This window comes from Oryctolagus cuniculus, chromosome 16, assembly GCF_051225735.1.
Source record: "Oryctolagus cuniculus isolate XC-2025 breed Fujian yellow rabbit chromosome 16, ASM5122573v1, whole genome shotgun sequence".
Lineage (NCBI taxonomy): Eukaryota > Metazoa > Chordata > Mammalia > Lagomorpha > Leporidae > Oryctolagus > Oryctolagus cuniculus.
In genome coordinates this window covers 83,078,884-83,093,342 of record NC_142882.1, presented here as the reverse complement: position 1 = coordinate 83,093,342, position 14,459 = coordinate 83,078,884, and the positions used below count along the sequence as shown (strand labels likewise).

Sequence of the window (14,459 nt, the reverse complement as noted above, 5' to 3'; positions counted from 1 at the left end):
CCTTGTCTGTGGTTATCTATACTTGAGGGGCCTGCATTTCATAGTGTGGAGTTGACACTCTCTCATACCCAGACACCATTTTATTTACTTCTTCCCTCCCCTTGGCTTACCACGTAACCACAATATCCTACAGTTGTTCACAGAATGTCACTTGCTCTTACATCTCGGGATTGTTCATGGGATTGCTGCCTTTCCTGCCACTTACTCATCACTTACTTATGACACCTGCCCACTGTTAACTTTCCCTAACACCCAAGAGTGTTTTAAATACTGTTTTATCTCTGTTTCCAGAAAAACTCATTATGCTAAGCACTTACTGTGTTGGATTATTATTCACAAGTTTGTCTTTTTCTATATCGTGTATTCCTTATTCCAACTATATTAGAAGTGTGAAATGTATTTTTTTCCTTGTAGTCTAACATTGAACCTAATAGAATGCTATGCTACTCATGATCACTACCGTTCTTGCTGATAGGATAGTCTTGGGACAGACGGTAAGCCAGGATTTAAAGATGTTCCTGACAGGTGTTTCCATGGGAGCTCATGGTTCCCACCATACTACTCAGGTGAATTATAATCATATTTCTTGTGATTCCACTTCTTCTGTTATTGCTTTAGCATCTTAGATTTCCTGCTGTTCTGGGCCCATTGGGCAAATAAAGCAGCCTTTAATTGTGTCTTTCCGGAGTATGTTGTAAGCTCACAGTTTGTAACTCAGTGAACGAACTATCCGTAGCACCTGATCTGTGATCTTAATCACCCTTTCTATCCAACTCTTTATCCCAAAATAATTTGGTTGATTTATAAATGATTGTATTCAGAATATGTAGATATTCTAAAGCCAGACAAGATACCTAAATTATCTTACTATTTCTGTTTGGCTTCCTATGTAGACACTGGAATGACAAAAACTAAAAGGTCAGCACTGGCACCAGCTGGTAGTTAGCCCGTCTCACCTTAATACCTCTCTCTCCACAAATGCACAGCTCCAATCCCCACTTCTGAGCTGTTCATTCCTTGGAATCCTCTGTTGTTATTTGTTGGCTGTACCAGTCAGCACCATTGTTACTGCACGTTCTAAGAAATATGAGTCCTTTTCTTGTACCCCAATTGTGAATATTGATCATAATTGTATTATATCTCATTTATGTTTTAAAGATCATTAGCCTTTGTGTAAGCTTATTGTAAAAATGAACACATATTTCTATTCATAACCTCTCATACATTCTCCTCACCTCACAAGTCTACCTAGTCTCTGTGAACATGGACAGACATGGTGCTGACATTGTTTTACATATACATGTATGGGCATAGTCTTTAAAAATCACATACATCTGAAACTTGTCATTTCAATAAAAATATATTTTAGAAGTTTTCAGGGCTAGTACATACATACCACATTTTCTTTACAAGATCTATATTAGCTATTTATTTAAATCTATCAATTCCCTATTGATAGATATCATGATATCCAAATAATGTGAAAAATTTAGTTTGATATTTTGTTACTTGATAACATGAAGTTGTGTTTCCAATGATATATTAATCATTTCTAATGATTGCTATTTTAATAATTGATGCATTAATTACATGTATAAATGATGTATGCATTTACAGTTTGCTTTCTACATTTTAGAGATGTTACCTATCATTTAGTTCTCAAACATAATGTTAGATGCTGTATAGCAGCTAACACACCTGAAACATTTTGTCTCAAATAGAAAAGTGTAAGAAGCTTCATTATTTATCATATGTACCATATGGAAAATGTTTTTCTGTAATAAGGAAGATTTTCTTGCTTAGGTAGAGTTATAGTGTTTCCATTATGCACTATATTATAGTGGAGAGGTTGGGTGTTAACTCCTGATTCTGTTTATAATTGGAGATAAAGAGAAAATGTTACTTAAAATATAATGAAAGGTATCTTATTGTAACCTCATTGTCAGAACTTTAAAAAATTATAGTGACAGTAGGTTATTTTATAATACATATTTGAATTAGAAGTAATTAAAAATGCATTTACAAATAATAGAATCCTTGTTTGTAAACTGATCATATTACCTTGACAAAGGTGCAGAGTATTGTTTATGAATAATTACTGTGTTTTTGTCTGAACTCTTTTTAGAATTCTCAGTTTTAACTGGGATATGTGATAGTAAATAAAAGTGTTAGTAAAGATTTTTATGAGTAAAGCTTCTGTGTGAACATAAGTTTTCATATCGGTTGGGTAATACCTAGTAGCACCCAAGCTAGATTAAACTGTAACACTATATTCATCTATAAGAAATTGCCAAATATTCCTCTAACAGGGCTGTATCATTCCGTATTCTCACCAACTATGAACAAAAAAAGTTCTTGTCACACTGTGTTCTTACGTGTAATTGGTGCTGTCAGATTTTTGGATTTTGGTCATCCTATGTGAATGTAGTAGATTTCTGTGCATTTTCACCTCATAGGATATATCATTAGCAGTTTATTGCTTAATTTGTTTTTAAATTTTATGAATGGAGCCATGTTGTGTGGTGACTTTTATGGTTATATTTGTTGATGCATATAGTGCATTCTATTGCATAAAAATCCAGTTTATATGTTGCATTATTAAAACATTTTATTTGTGTGTACTTTCCAATTGTTAATAATATTCGAATAATATTTTTCAGTGAAATCATGTAGATGTTGGATTTCTTCCTATATTAGCGTGACCTTTTGTTATCATTGTTACTAGTGCCTTTTTTTACTTGCTAAAATCTTATCAACTATCATACTTATTTATCCAGTTATTTTTCATCCTCTTCATAGGATACTGCCTTCTTGAAGACAGAGATTATTACTTGTGTTATTTACTGAAATATCACCCATAACGCTAGCATATAATATTTAAGAGAATGAGTGATATTTAAGAAAATGAATGATAGGAATAAGATTGACTTTTGCATGCTATTCTAACATTAAGGTGAAACATCTTAATAACTTTTCTTAGTTCTGTTCCCTCCCACTAAATGGTGGATATGCTTATTTATGCTGTAATTGTATTGAGGCTGTTACATCATGGCATACACATTGGGTATTTTTCTCTTTTTGCATTGTATTGAAATTTAGTCACTGTATTTATTACTAGCAAAGATTTCCATTGAAGTCTATTTTCCCCAAAACCAGTAATATCCACACCCATTTTATATTATTTGACTGCTACATCGCTTTCTACACTTTGATCTAAACTTCGCATGTTTTATGCATATGTCTGTTAATCACTGACCTCTATAATCCAGTCTGATAATTTCTTTGATCTGAAGCATTTATTACCTCCATTTTTACTGAGATTATAGGTTTAGTTGAGTATTTTCTGCTATATATTTGTCCTGATTTTTCTAAGTTGATTTTTTATTAACACTTTTGGCTTTTATTATTCCATTTTCTTCCTAAGTACTATTCTTACAGATAGTCAGTCTTTCTCTGGTTTTGGTGTTAAACATGCACAATAAAAATATCTGGGTTAAATATACCAAAGTCTCAAGTTAAACAGTATCTTTATAATCTTTCTTATCTTCAGCAGCCCTACTCCTAACTTAAATGCTTTTATTTTCTTGTGTTCCTATGTGCGTGTATAAATACATATGTATGTAGATATTTATACATATAGTTAAAATTTTATTTATTTATTTGAAAAGCAAAGAGACAGACAGTGATCTTCATCTGCTGATTGACTCCTCAGATGGCTGCAACAGCTGGGGCTGGGCTAGGCCAAAGCCAGGAGCCAGGAACTCCATTTGGGTTACTTATGTGGGTGGCAGGGTCTCATGTATTTGGGCCATTGTCCTCTGCCTTCTCAGGTGCACCTGCAGGGAACTCGACTGGAAATGTTGGAGAGACTTGACTTAGCTCTTCCATAAGGGATGCAGGAGTCATAAGGCATGGCTTAACCTCTGTTTCGCAGCACGCATCTTTAATTTTATGCATAGTTATAAATTTTCATACCACAAATACAGCATTGTTATTATTTGAAAGGTTGGTCTTTATTTAGATTTACATACTTTCTCATTTCTATGATTGCTCAAATATTTCCTTGCATCATAGGCCTTGCTTCTTGGGTGATTTCTTTATTCTTGAAGTAGAGATTTAATGTGCTGCTGTAGGGAATATTCATCTTATGCATTTATTTATAAGCATTTTCTGTTGGAAAACATCTTAATATCTGCTCTCACTTATAAATAGTGGTATCAGAGTATATCTCTTTATCAGCAGCAAGTGGTTTTTTCATTCCATTGTCTTCTGGCTCTGTTGATGTTGAGAAGTCATTTTTGTTTTAAGTGTGAGCCCTTTGTATGAAGTATTTTTTTCTCTACTTCCTTTTGTAAGTTCTACAGCCTCACCTCCATTTGTCTCACTGTAGACATTTTAAATTGATTTTTCTTTCCCAGTGTTCATTTGGCTTCTTTTAAAGGTAAATCATATCATCCATCAATTAAAGAAAGTTCCTAGCCACTATTTCTGTATAAAACTTCTCTCTTGTCCTCTCTCTTTTCCTGTATTTCTGTTAAATTTCTGTATCTTCCATCTCTGACCACTTTGTTTCTGGGAACACACAATAGTGATAACGCCTATGTGGAATCAGTAGAAAGAGAATTTCAAGTTATTTTGAACCATAGAGGTGGTGTTATAGTTTCCAGTTTGGTTAGATGCTGAAATGTGATTAGAAGTTCATGGCACGGTGGCATAGCAGGTAAAGCCGTGGCCTGCAGTGCTAGTTTCCCATATGGGTACTGGTTTGAGTCCTGGCTGCTCTGCTTCCTATCCAGTTCCCTGCTATGGCCTGGGAAAGCAGTAAAAGATGGCTCAAGTCCCTGGGCCCCTGCACCCATGTGGGAGACCCAGAAGAAGCTCCTGGCTCCTGACTTAGGATCAGTGCAGCTCTGGCTGTTGTGGCAATCTGGGGAGTGAACCGGTGGATGTAAGTGTCTGTCTCTTTCTTTCTCTCTCTCTCTCTCCCCTTCTGTTCCTTCAAATAAATAAATAAATTTTTAAGAAAAGAAAGTTCATAGCAGAAACTTTGAAAAATAATTCTTTCATTATCTTCCTTATCAGAATTAATTTTTTTTAAAGATTTTTTTGAAAGGCAGAGTTAGAGAGAGGGGAAAGATTTCCATCTTTCATTCTTTCGTTCACTTACCAAATGGCCACAGTGGCCAGGCTGGGCCAGGCTAAAGCCAGGACCCAGGAGTTTCTTCTGGGTCTCCCAAGTGAGGATATGTGGCCAGGTACCTGGAGGCATCTGCTGCTTTCCAAGGCATATTAGCAGGAAGCTAGATCTAAAGTGGAGCCACTAGGATTGTAATTGGTGCCATATGGGATGCCAGCATGCCAGCATTGCAGGTGGCAGCTTAACCTGCTATGAAATAACACTGGCCTCATCACAGTTAATCAATGAATTTATTTTTCCCAGTTTATTTCTAGGGGGTATTGCCCTTTGCGGGGTTTATATGGGGTTTCAAAGGTAGTTTCAAATTTAACCTATTTGCTAATGTTCCAGCTTTTGCTTCCTATTCCCCAATCACTTTGGTCATTATATTCTAGAATCTAGGTCAACAGCTATCAGATGATAACTCCAGGATAAATGCCAGTTCTAGCATTTGCTTATCATACAGTTTTCCGTATTACAGTTTTTGGCCCCTAAGGAATATAGTTGCTTTCTTAACACCTAAGCTAAGAAATATAAAGGACATTTCAAAAATAGGACATTTATTGGATATGCTCATCTGAACATTTTCCAACCAAATGGACTTCTATATATATTTTAAATTTCATTTTGAGTTATGAACCTTTTTTATGTACGCCCCTTTAAAATTAATTTTTAATATTGATATCTGTATTAACATATTTATAAAATGCACAACCTGTTCTTGCTGGCCTTGCTGTCCAAAACCCAGCACTCCAGTCTAAGCATGGCCAGAAGATCTGACTGAATCTGGGTAAAGAATGGATTTAGTTAATAACAATGTGTCGATCAGTTGCTTAGTTTGCTTCAAGTAAATCATACTAATGTAAGATGCTAGTGATGCAGACAAGATGGTGAAGCTACATGTGGACTCTCTGCTTTTTCTGCAGTTCTTTTCAAAGTGAAATTGACTTTAAACATTTAAAAAGATTGTTGGATCATGAAGCAAACTTCATGAGGGTAGTGGTGACTTTGGACTGAGTGGGAGGAGAATGATAATACACACAGGCATGAAAAGGATCTGTGACACTTTATTCGGTGAATGATGTTTTTATCTTTTATGTTCGTGAATGCCTCATGCACCCTTTCTGATGGATATCTTACAAATTTGTGTGAAGTAGCAATTACATGAAGAAGAAACAGCACTGAGGTGGAGAGATGTTAAGGAGTAGTTTTATCTGAGAGGTCTTTCTAGGAGGTAATGTTTACTTATTTGGCCAATGAAATAATTGGGATGCTGTCGTTGTAATTGATTTGGAACTGAAGATGGAGTATGAAGCTGCAATTATACGTTGTGCTCAGTGCCTTCTAAGAGAAAAGTTAAAAAGGTCATCTTTCAGAAATGAGAAATTTCATTGGCAGGGCATTTGCAAGGGTACTCTCTAAGAATTATACATATTAATTCTCCTCATAAAAGCAGATAATAATGTTCCTAGCGATGGTAATAATAACTAATTTATTTATGTCAATTATGAGCTAATCACAGGTTGACAGCTTGCCAGCTCTTCTCAGCGGCTGTGCAGAGACTTGATAATCGAGAGATGCTCACTGAACCTTTATTGCTCTTAGTGCTCAGATGGTTTTCACTCTCACTGTGCAGCCTGATGCCCACTTGAAAATATCCAAGCACTGACCCCCAGGACCTGTGAAGAGGTGGACCTTTCCTGGCATCAGGGACTCTGCAGAGCCGATCAAGTTAAGGATCTTAAAATCATCACTTTCGCTTCCAAAGGTCAGGTGTGCCTCCTCCCTGTCCTTGATGTTTCTCCTGTGAGAAGCTGGGGGTTGTTGTCTCTGCAGTGATGCTGGTCTAGTCCCTTCACAGATCACTGGTTCCTGTGGGCTCCTGCTCCAGGGTTGTGGCTCCAGTGGTTCACATCATCTTGGACAGCTGTTGTGAGTGGAGGGTTGGGATTTTTTTTTTTTTTTTTTGACAGGAAGAATGGACAGTGAGAGAGAGACAGAGAGAAAGGTCTTCCTTTGCCGTTGGTTCACCCTCCAATGGCCGCCGCAGCTAGTGCACTGCGGCCAACGCACCGTGCTGATCGATCCAATGGCAGGAGCCAGGTGCTTCTCCTGGTCTCCCATGGGGTGCAGGGACCAAGTACTTGGGCCATCCTCCACTGCACTCCCTGGCCACAGCAGAGAGCTGGCCTGGAAGAGGGGCAACCAGGACAGAATCCGGCACCCCGACCGGGACTAGAACCCCGTGTGCCGGCGCCACAAGGCAGAGGATTAGCCTAGTGAGCCGCGGCACTGGCCTATGGGTTGGGAATTCTTGAGGCATAACCACAGCTGTTTGCAGAATCAGCCACCTTTAACCCTTCAGTTCCAGTGTTGAGCCCAAGTTAACAGTGACAAATCAACATTCCCACTCCCCAACTTACCATGAGATCTAGCCTGGGCTCTTTCTTCAGATACCATCCCAGGCCACTGTAGTTACTCCTGTCACATTGAGCAATGGAAGAAGAGACCAATCCTTCATTGCTAAGATCCTGAAAGTTTTGTTCCCAGAATGGCTGGATTCTTTACATATTTTATATCTTAAATCCTTTTTCTCACACTCCCATGTCCACCAAAAGAGAACCTAAAAAAGCCCAATACATGGCCCCATCAGAAGTTTCTGGGGCCAGTGGTTAGCTATCGCCTTATAAGCCTGCCATAATAAGGAAGCCTCTGCCGGAGGCTGGTGTTGTGGTGCAGCAGGTTAGGCTGCCGTGTTGGAGTCTCGGTTCAAGTCCCGGCTACTAGGCTTCCATTTGAGCAACCCGATAACGTGCCTAGGGAAGCAGTAGATGATGGCTGAAGTCCCTGGGCCCCTGCCACCCATGTGGGACACTCTGGTGGAGTTTCTGGCTCTTGCCTCAGGCCTGTTCCGTTCCTGGCTGTTGCAGCCCTTTGGGGAGTGAAGCAGCAGCTGGAAGATCATTGTTGCGCTCTCACTCTCGCTCTTGCTCTCCCTGTCCTCCCCCACCACCAGCTCTGACACTTTGAAGCCCACATGATTTCTTTTTTTTTTAAATTTTTTAAAAATTTTTTGACAGGCAGAGTGGACAGTGAGGGGGAGAGAGAGACAGAGAGAAAGGTCTTCCTTTTCCATTTGTTTCCCAATGGCCGCTGCTGATCCGGAGCCAAGTGCCTCTCCTGGTCTCCCATGCTGGTGCAGGGCCCAAGCACTTGGGCCATCCTCCACTGCACTCCCAGGCAACAGCAGAGAGATGGATTGGAAGAGGAGCAACCGGGACAGAAACCGGCGCTCCAACTGGGACTAGAACCTGGTGTGCCGGCACCGCACGCAGAGGATTAGCCTATTGAGCAGCCGCGCAGGCCTACATGATTTCTAAAACCATGCTTTGCTGGGCATTCTGTTTCATCTCACCCCACCCTTGGGTAGCTCTGATCAATCTCAAAGCTGACTTAGCATTGTCACCCTGTTCTCTATCCAGCTCACATGCCCAGTCTTTCCCCATGCCCCAGCCAGTCTTCAGCTCCGCTCTCCACTTTGCAATGTGTCCACTGTGTGGTTCTCTTCAAAGCAGACATCGTGGATCACTCACTTTTTCACTTTAAAACCTTTCTTTTGCTTTCTTACTGTTCATGGGATCAGTGTGAACCTCCATCAGCTCAATAGAAGGTCCTGTGATCTGTGGAGTAACTTTGCAGTCTCAGCTTCTGGTGTGACTGTCTCAGTAATGGAAGTCTACTTCTCTCACATGAACTCCTGTTGTCCAAAGCATGTGCATGCCAATAAAGGTTTATTTTTAAAAAGGAGGCAAAAATATGCAAGTCTTGGCTTTCTACATTGCTAGCTTACATATTTTATGAGATACAATTAACATATGGCTTTCAAATGTAGATTACAGTGAATCCTTGGTAAAACACTGAGTTTTATGTGACAAAACCTATTATGAACTGGTTTTACTCAAAACTCAAATTTCATCAATAATACAATGAGCTTGTTTTCCAAGGCAGTGTTTAACCTTGCAGGCTGAAAGTTCTGTTTTTTTTTTTTTTTGTTTTTTTTTTCTTTTAAGATCCAGAAAAAATAGAGGTTTAAAACATCAATTTTAGAACAACAGGATTCTCTGGCACATTTACTTATAGAGGTTGGAATTTCTTTTTCATTTACAACATAAAGCAACAACATGTCTGAGTAAAGGAGGCCACATCTGGAGGAGTTTCACTGTGTTATGGAAGGTCACTCAGGAAAAATCCTGCATGCCTCCTCTGCTGGGTTAGTTACTCTCTCCAGTAACAATATGCAGATTTTACAATAAGTGCTTGTTAAATTCTTCAATAAGGTAGTTAATATAAATTAACTTATTTAAAATAAGTTAAAGAAATTATATCCTCTGTGAAAACATGGCATTGATTAATCAAGCTTTGTCTTTTTTTTTTTTTTCTTTCTTTTTGACAGGCAGAGTGGACAGTGAGAGAGAGACAGAGAGAGAAAGGTCTTCCTTTGCTGTTGGTTCACCCTCCAATGGCCACTGTGGCCGGCGCACCACGCTGATCCGAAGCCAGGAGCCAGGTGCTTCTCCTGGTTTCTCATGGGGTTCAGGGCCCAAGGACCTGGGCCATCCTCCACTGCACTCCCTGGCCACAGCAGAGAGCTGGCCTGGAAGAGGGGCAACCGAGACAGAATTCGGTGCCCCGACCGGGACTAGAACCCAGTGTGCCAGCCTGGCAAGGCGGAGGATTAGCCTATTGAGCCGCGGCACCGGCCAAACTTTGTCTCTTATTAAACATTTGTGTCTTTAGATATCTCAGAAAATTTTGCTTTTAAATACTAGTTCTTCACATAAGGAAGATTAAGTCATTCACATTAAGATAAGTGACTATTCCATGGTGAGAATGCCTCCTTAGGACAGTAAGTGGCAAAGTAGAGTATTGATATCAAAAAATACTTCTAAGTGGAAAAAAATGGAGAAGCCTACACTCTAAATTTAAGATGCTTGTCATTCTTTTCCCACTAGAATTTTTATCTGAGGAACAAATAAGTAGTAAATTATAAAAGTACAAATAATGAAATATATTGTTAATGGTTATAAATGTCGAAAAATCCTGGTATATGAAAAACATGATGGTATTGGTGAGAGGCATCATAGTATTTGGTCTGTCCAAATAGTGTGCCTGGGAAACGGACAGCACTATGGGCACTGTGGCTCTTGCTATTTTTCGGGCTTCTGCCTCTTCTCCGATCCCCTTGGCCTAATCTTCCCCACGTGTTACAGAAACTCTGGCTCTCTCTCTGCACTGCCCATTCTGGTGAGGTCTTCTTTGAACTTCCCAAGTGTAGTTGTTGCTCACCTCCTCTATCTCAGTATTTCTATTTGGAATTGTGAGGTCATATCTCTATTCCTAGCACCCTTTACATGGTTTGGACTTCTTAGGCTTTTAAGAAAAGTGTAAGCATTCATTGAATCATGAATACAGAAATAAATTCATACGAGTAGAGAAAAGTCTGGGCTCTTAGTGGTACTCTATGGTGGATGCAAACACGCTTTACCGGGTGCAGGGGAAACCCGTTCAGCACCCTGTGTTACAGTTTCTGGGCAGGCTGGCTGTCTGCGGTAGCAGTCGGAAGCAGGCAGGCAGAGAGGGATCACAGCCACAATTGCTAACAACACAAACCAGCAGACAGAAACCATCTAGAGAATGAGTCTTTCTGTCTCTCAGCTCACGAGTTTCTAATGCATGAATCTGGGTGAGCGTGGATCTGTGGGTGCCTGGTTACTCCCAATGCTCACTCTTGTCACAGAAAAATGGACAATCCCTCTGGGAACCCCAGGCTGCTTGCAGGCCTTCCCCACGGGGCCCTAATCACTGTCCTTTCTAGAAGATGTCCCCAAACTCCACTCTCTCCCACACGTCCTGCAGACCTGTCCCTCTGAATTGTGCTTGGTTGCATTGGCTTAGTTCCACTCATTTCTTCCAACAAGAACTCAGAATTTACCTGCACTCATATGGAATGCTGGTACTACAGGCAGCAGCTTTACCTGCTACCACAGCACCAGCCCCAGTAAAGGCAATTTTGATATATTTTTATTAGTATTTAACTACAGTCTAGAAAAATATACCATTTAATTAAAAATAGCAGAAATGAGCTACCAAATTGATTTTGTAAATAGTAGGTGATGGACTATAGTTAAATAGAAAATAAGCAGAGACATTGTAATGGAAATACTGCACCTTGCTATTGAATGTTAAAGTAATTAGAAGGCAGGTGTTTCTTCCTTTTAGAATATGTTCATTTAATAACAATATTGTTAAGAATTATGTGAAATTGGACCCGTTTATTATATGTATTTCAGCTAGGACTAAGTTAACGAATCCCCATACATTTAATAAAAAAATTACTACTTGTGTTAACCATTCTCAAAATTAATTTTACTATTTAACAATTCATATGTGTGGAATTTGGTTGATGTTACCTGTATGTTTTCAGTTTCTACTGCTTAATTTTGTGTAACTGAGACATAGTGTCAGTTGTTATTCTGCAGTCCAACAGTTGGGTCATGTAGTCAACAAATAAAAATTCCTCCCCATCAAAATTTTGATAGTCAATTCCTATACAAGGGGAGAAAAACAAATTATGACTCTTACCCCTGTTTCAGAATTGGTGAATTATAACTAAGTGCACATTTACCTGAAGAACAGGTTTGTTACCAGTAAATAAATGAAAAAAATTATGAAAAGAAGGCCGGCGCCGCGGCTCAATAGGCTAATCCTCCACCTGTGGCGCCGGCACACTGGGTTCTGTTCCCAAGGATTCTGCCCCGGTTGCTCCTCTTCCAGGCCAGCTCTCTGCTGTGGCCCGGGAGTGCAGTGGAGGATGGCCCAAGTGCTTGGGCCCTGAACCCCATGGGAGACCAGGAGAAGCACCTGGCTCCCGGCTTTGGATCAGCGTGGTGCGCTGGCCGCAGCGGCCATTGGAGGGTGAACCAACGTCAAAGGAAGACCTTTCTCTCTGTCTCTCTCTCTCACTGTCCACTCTGCCTGTCAATAATAATAATAATAATAAAAATTAAAGCAGAGCAGATATTTGAACTCAGGTACTCCAGTTTGAGATTTGGTTATGCCAGATGTCTCCCCAAAAGATATTTGCCCTAGAAATTCAAAGCAAATAAGTGAGCAAACTGTATTCCATGAGATTCTAGAGGCTCTGTGCAAACAGACTCCCCATGGGCTGCAGAGGGAAGTTCCAGGCACAGAAATAGACATACACCGGATCCCACTGTGCAATCCGAAGTTAGGGAGCTCTCAGATGCACATTTCCCTCTATAAAGGGAGCCTAAAGACTCCCATGTTCTGGGTTTGTTATAGTCATGCTTTGCAAATGCAAATCACGCCAAGCTGGGGCGGGGGTCATCAGTGTGAGCCCCTTTCTCTCTCAGGGGAGTCTCACTGAATCTTTGAGTGTTGGCGTGGACTCACAGGTTACCACTCCTTTCGTCTGATAATGGAGCACTTTCAAGTACATGTATGGATGATGGAGTTGTAGATGTTACGTTGATATCACAAGTCTTTCAGTAGTGGGTCAAATCCCATGCTCATGCCTGATGACCTATTCCTAATCCCAGAAGTACCTTTTCAAAGCTGGTTGGAATCATATTAAGTTTTCAACTAGGTGAAGGCAAGCAGGGTAATTTTTCTCTTAATTAGTGCTGGTTAACACTTTTGCCCTTTGCCTGCTGAAGTAAGATTGATTGATGGTTGAGTACATCATTAGAAGCTTGCTATCAGACAACAAGCTACTTGGCATCATATAATTTTATAAGATCTTGAAAAATATGAAATAACAGCCTTATACTATACAATCTGTTTTCTGACTGTTGGACCAAACAGAACTACGATGTTTTTGTTCAAATTACCCTATGTACCTATGGGGATGTTTGTATAGAAAGGACAATAATATCTAGGATTGACAAGAGAAGGATAAAAAGGATTTAGAAAAAGATACATTGCTTTGTATAGTTCCTTTCTCATGTTTGTTTCGTTCAATCAAAACATCCCTTCCAGTCTGTCTGTTGGGAATATGTATTTTCTTTGTTTTTGTTAGTTTTTGCTCACAAATGTTCTTTGCCCTGTCGTCAATAAAATGAACAATGGCTTTGGGAAGATATGTTAAATCATACCAGTCACTTATTCCCTAGAATAAAAAAGAAGGTAGAGGAATAAGAAGGAGGATGAGGATGAGGATTTGATTAAGAGAAGAAAATGATGCAAAATATGTAAAAAGAAATTGGTGGGAATTGCAGATAGCATGTCAAAACAAATTTAAATGAGTACAGTTAATTTATAAAAATAAATATGCTATGTTAATTAGATATATAAACTAAACTCTAAAATAGAAGAAATGCAGTTGTTATATTGCACCATGAAGGGATTTAATATAAGAAAACTTCATGACAAGAAAACCACATGTGATGAGAATACAGGAAAAAATGATCATTGAAGGTGCTGAAAATTGGTTGTTTAGACTTTCTTTGCCTGCTGTTTGTCCTACTGCAATCTGTTCACATGGAGGGAGAGAGAATGGGAGTGGCAAATCGTGGACCACTCCTGTGTAGATTTCACCAAGAGTAAAAGCACACATCCTTGTAAATTCTGGCCAGGCTGACCCAGTCTGGCCTCTGTTGTCCCTCTGACCTCATTTTGTATCCTATCCTCTTCCTTGATTCTCCCTTCCCCTGTACTGGCTTCCCTGGAGTTGTGGGAACATCCTAGGGCCACTTCTACCTCCCAGTGTTAACCTCTCGCCCAAGTCCTCTTCTCCCCTATAACCTCAAGGCTCCTGTTCATTTCCTTCCAGTCTCCACTAGGTGAAGCCATCTATGAATAAGAAATGCAGATGAGAAAACCACTGCTTCGCTTTGTTATTCATAGCATTCAATACTCTGACATACTATGTCTGATACCTCTCTTTCCTTACTAGAATGCCCCGGCTGAGTCAGCTCTGCTTTGTTCACTGCTGTCAGTCGTCTACTGCAGTTTCAACACTTAGTAAAAATTCCATAAATACTGGGGAAATTGAATAAGTGAAAGAAGGAGCCTGGCGTTCTAGACAGCATGCGTCTTTAAATAAATTTCCTTTAAACATGAGTCACTTGTATGTTGTGAGTTTATATACCTACCCAGCCATCATGAGTATATGACCTTATAACACACAGAACAGCATTGTTAAAAGCTGTAATATTAATAAAGGCGTTCTAATGATAGTAAAATGGAAGTCTCTAGTAATAGC

General features: G+C 39.7%; 2 protein-coding genes across 10 annotated transcripts in view; both read left to right on the top strand.

Annotated features, from left to right (window-relative positions):
* Nucleotides 1-14,459, top strand: part of ZNF804B (zinc finger protein 804B) — a 530,395-nt gene that overhangs the window by 132,977 nt on the left and 382,959 nt on the right. The gene's annotated exons all lie outside the window — the stretch shown is intronic.
* LOC149121849 (uncharacterized) overlaps nucleotides 1-14,459 on the top strand; it is a 282,117-nt gene that overhangs the window by 92,620 nt on the left and 175,038 nt on the right. For 2 of the 8 annotated variants that reach the window (XR_016222805.1, XR_016222804.1), the window contains exon 2: nucleotides 6,813-6,943. The exons of the other annotated variants lie outside the window; for them this stretch is intronic. The gene's annotated coding sequence lies outside the window, so the exon portion shown is untranslated. Of the gene's footprint in view, nucleotides 1-6,812; nucleotides 6,944-14,459 lie in introns of those variants that run through there. 8 annotated transcript variants of the gene reach the window in all.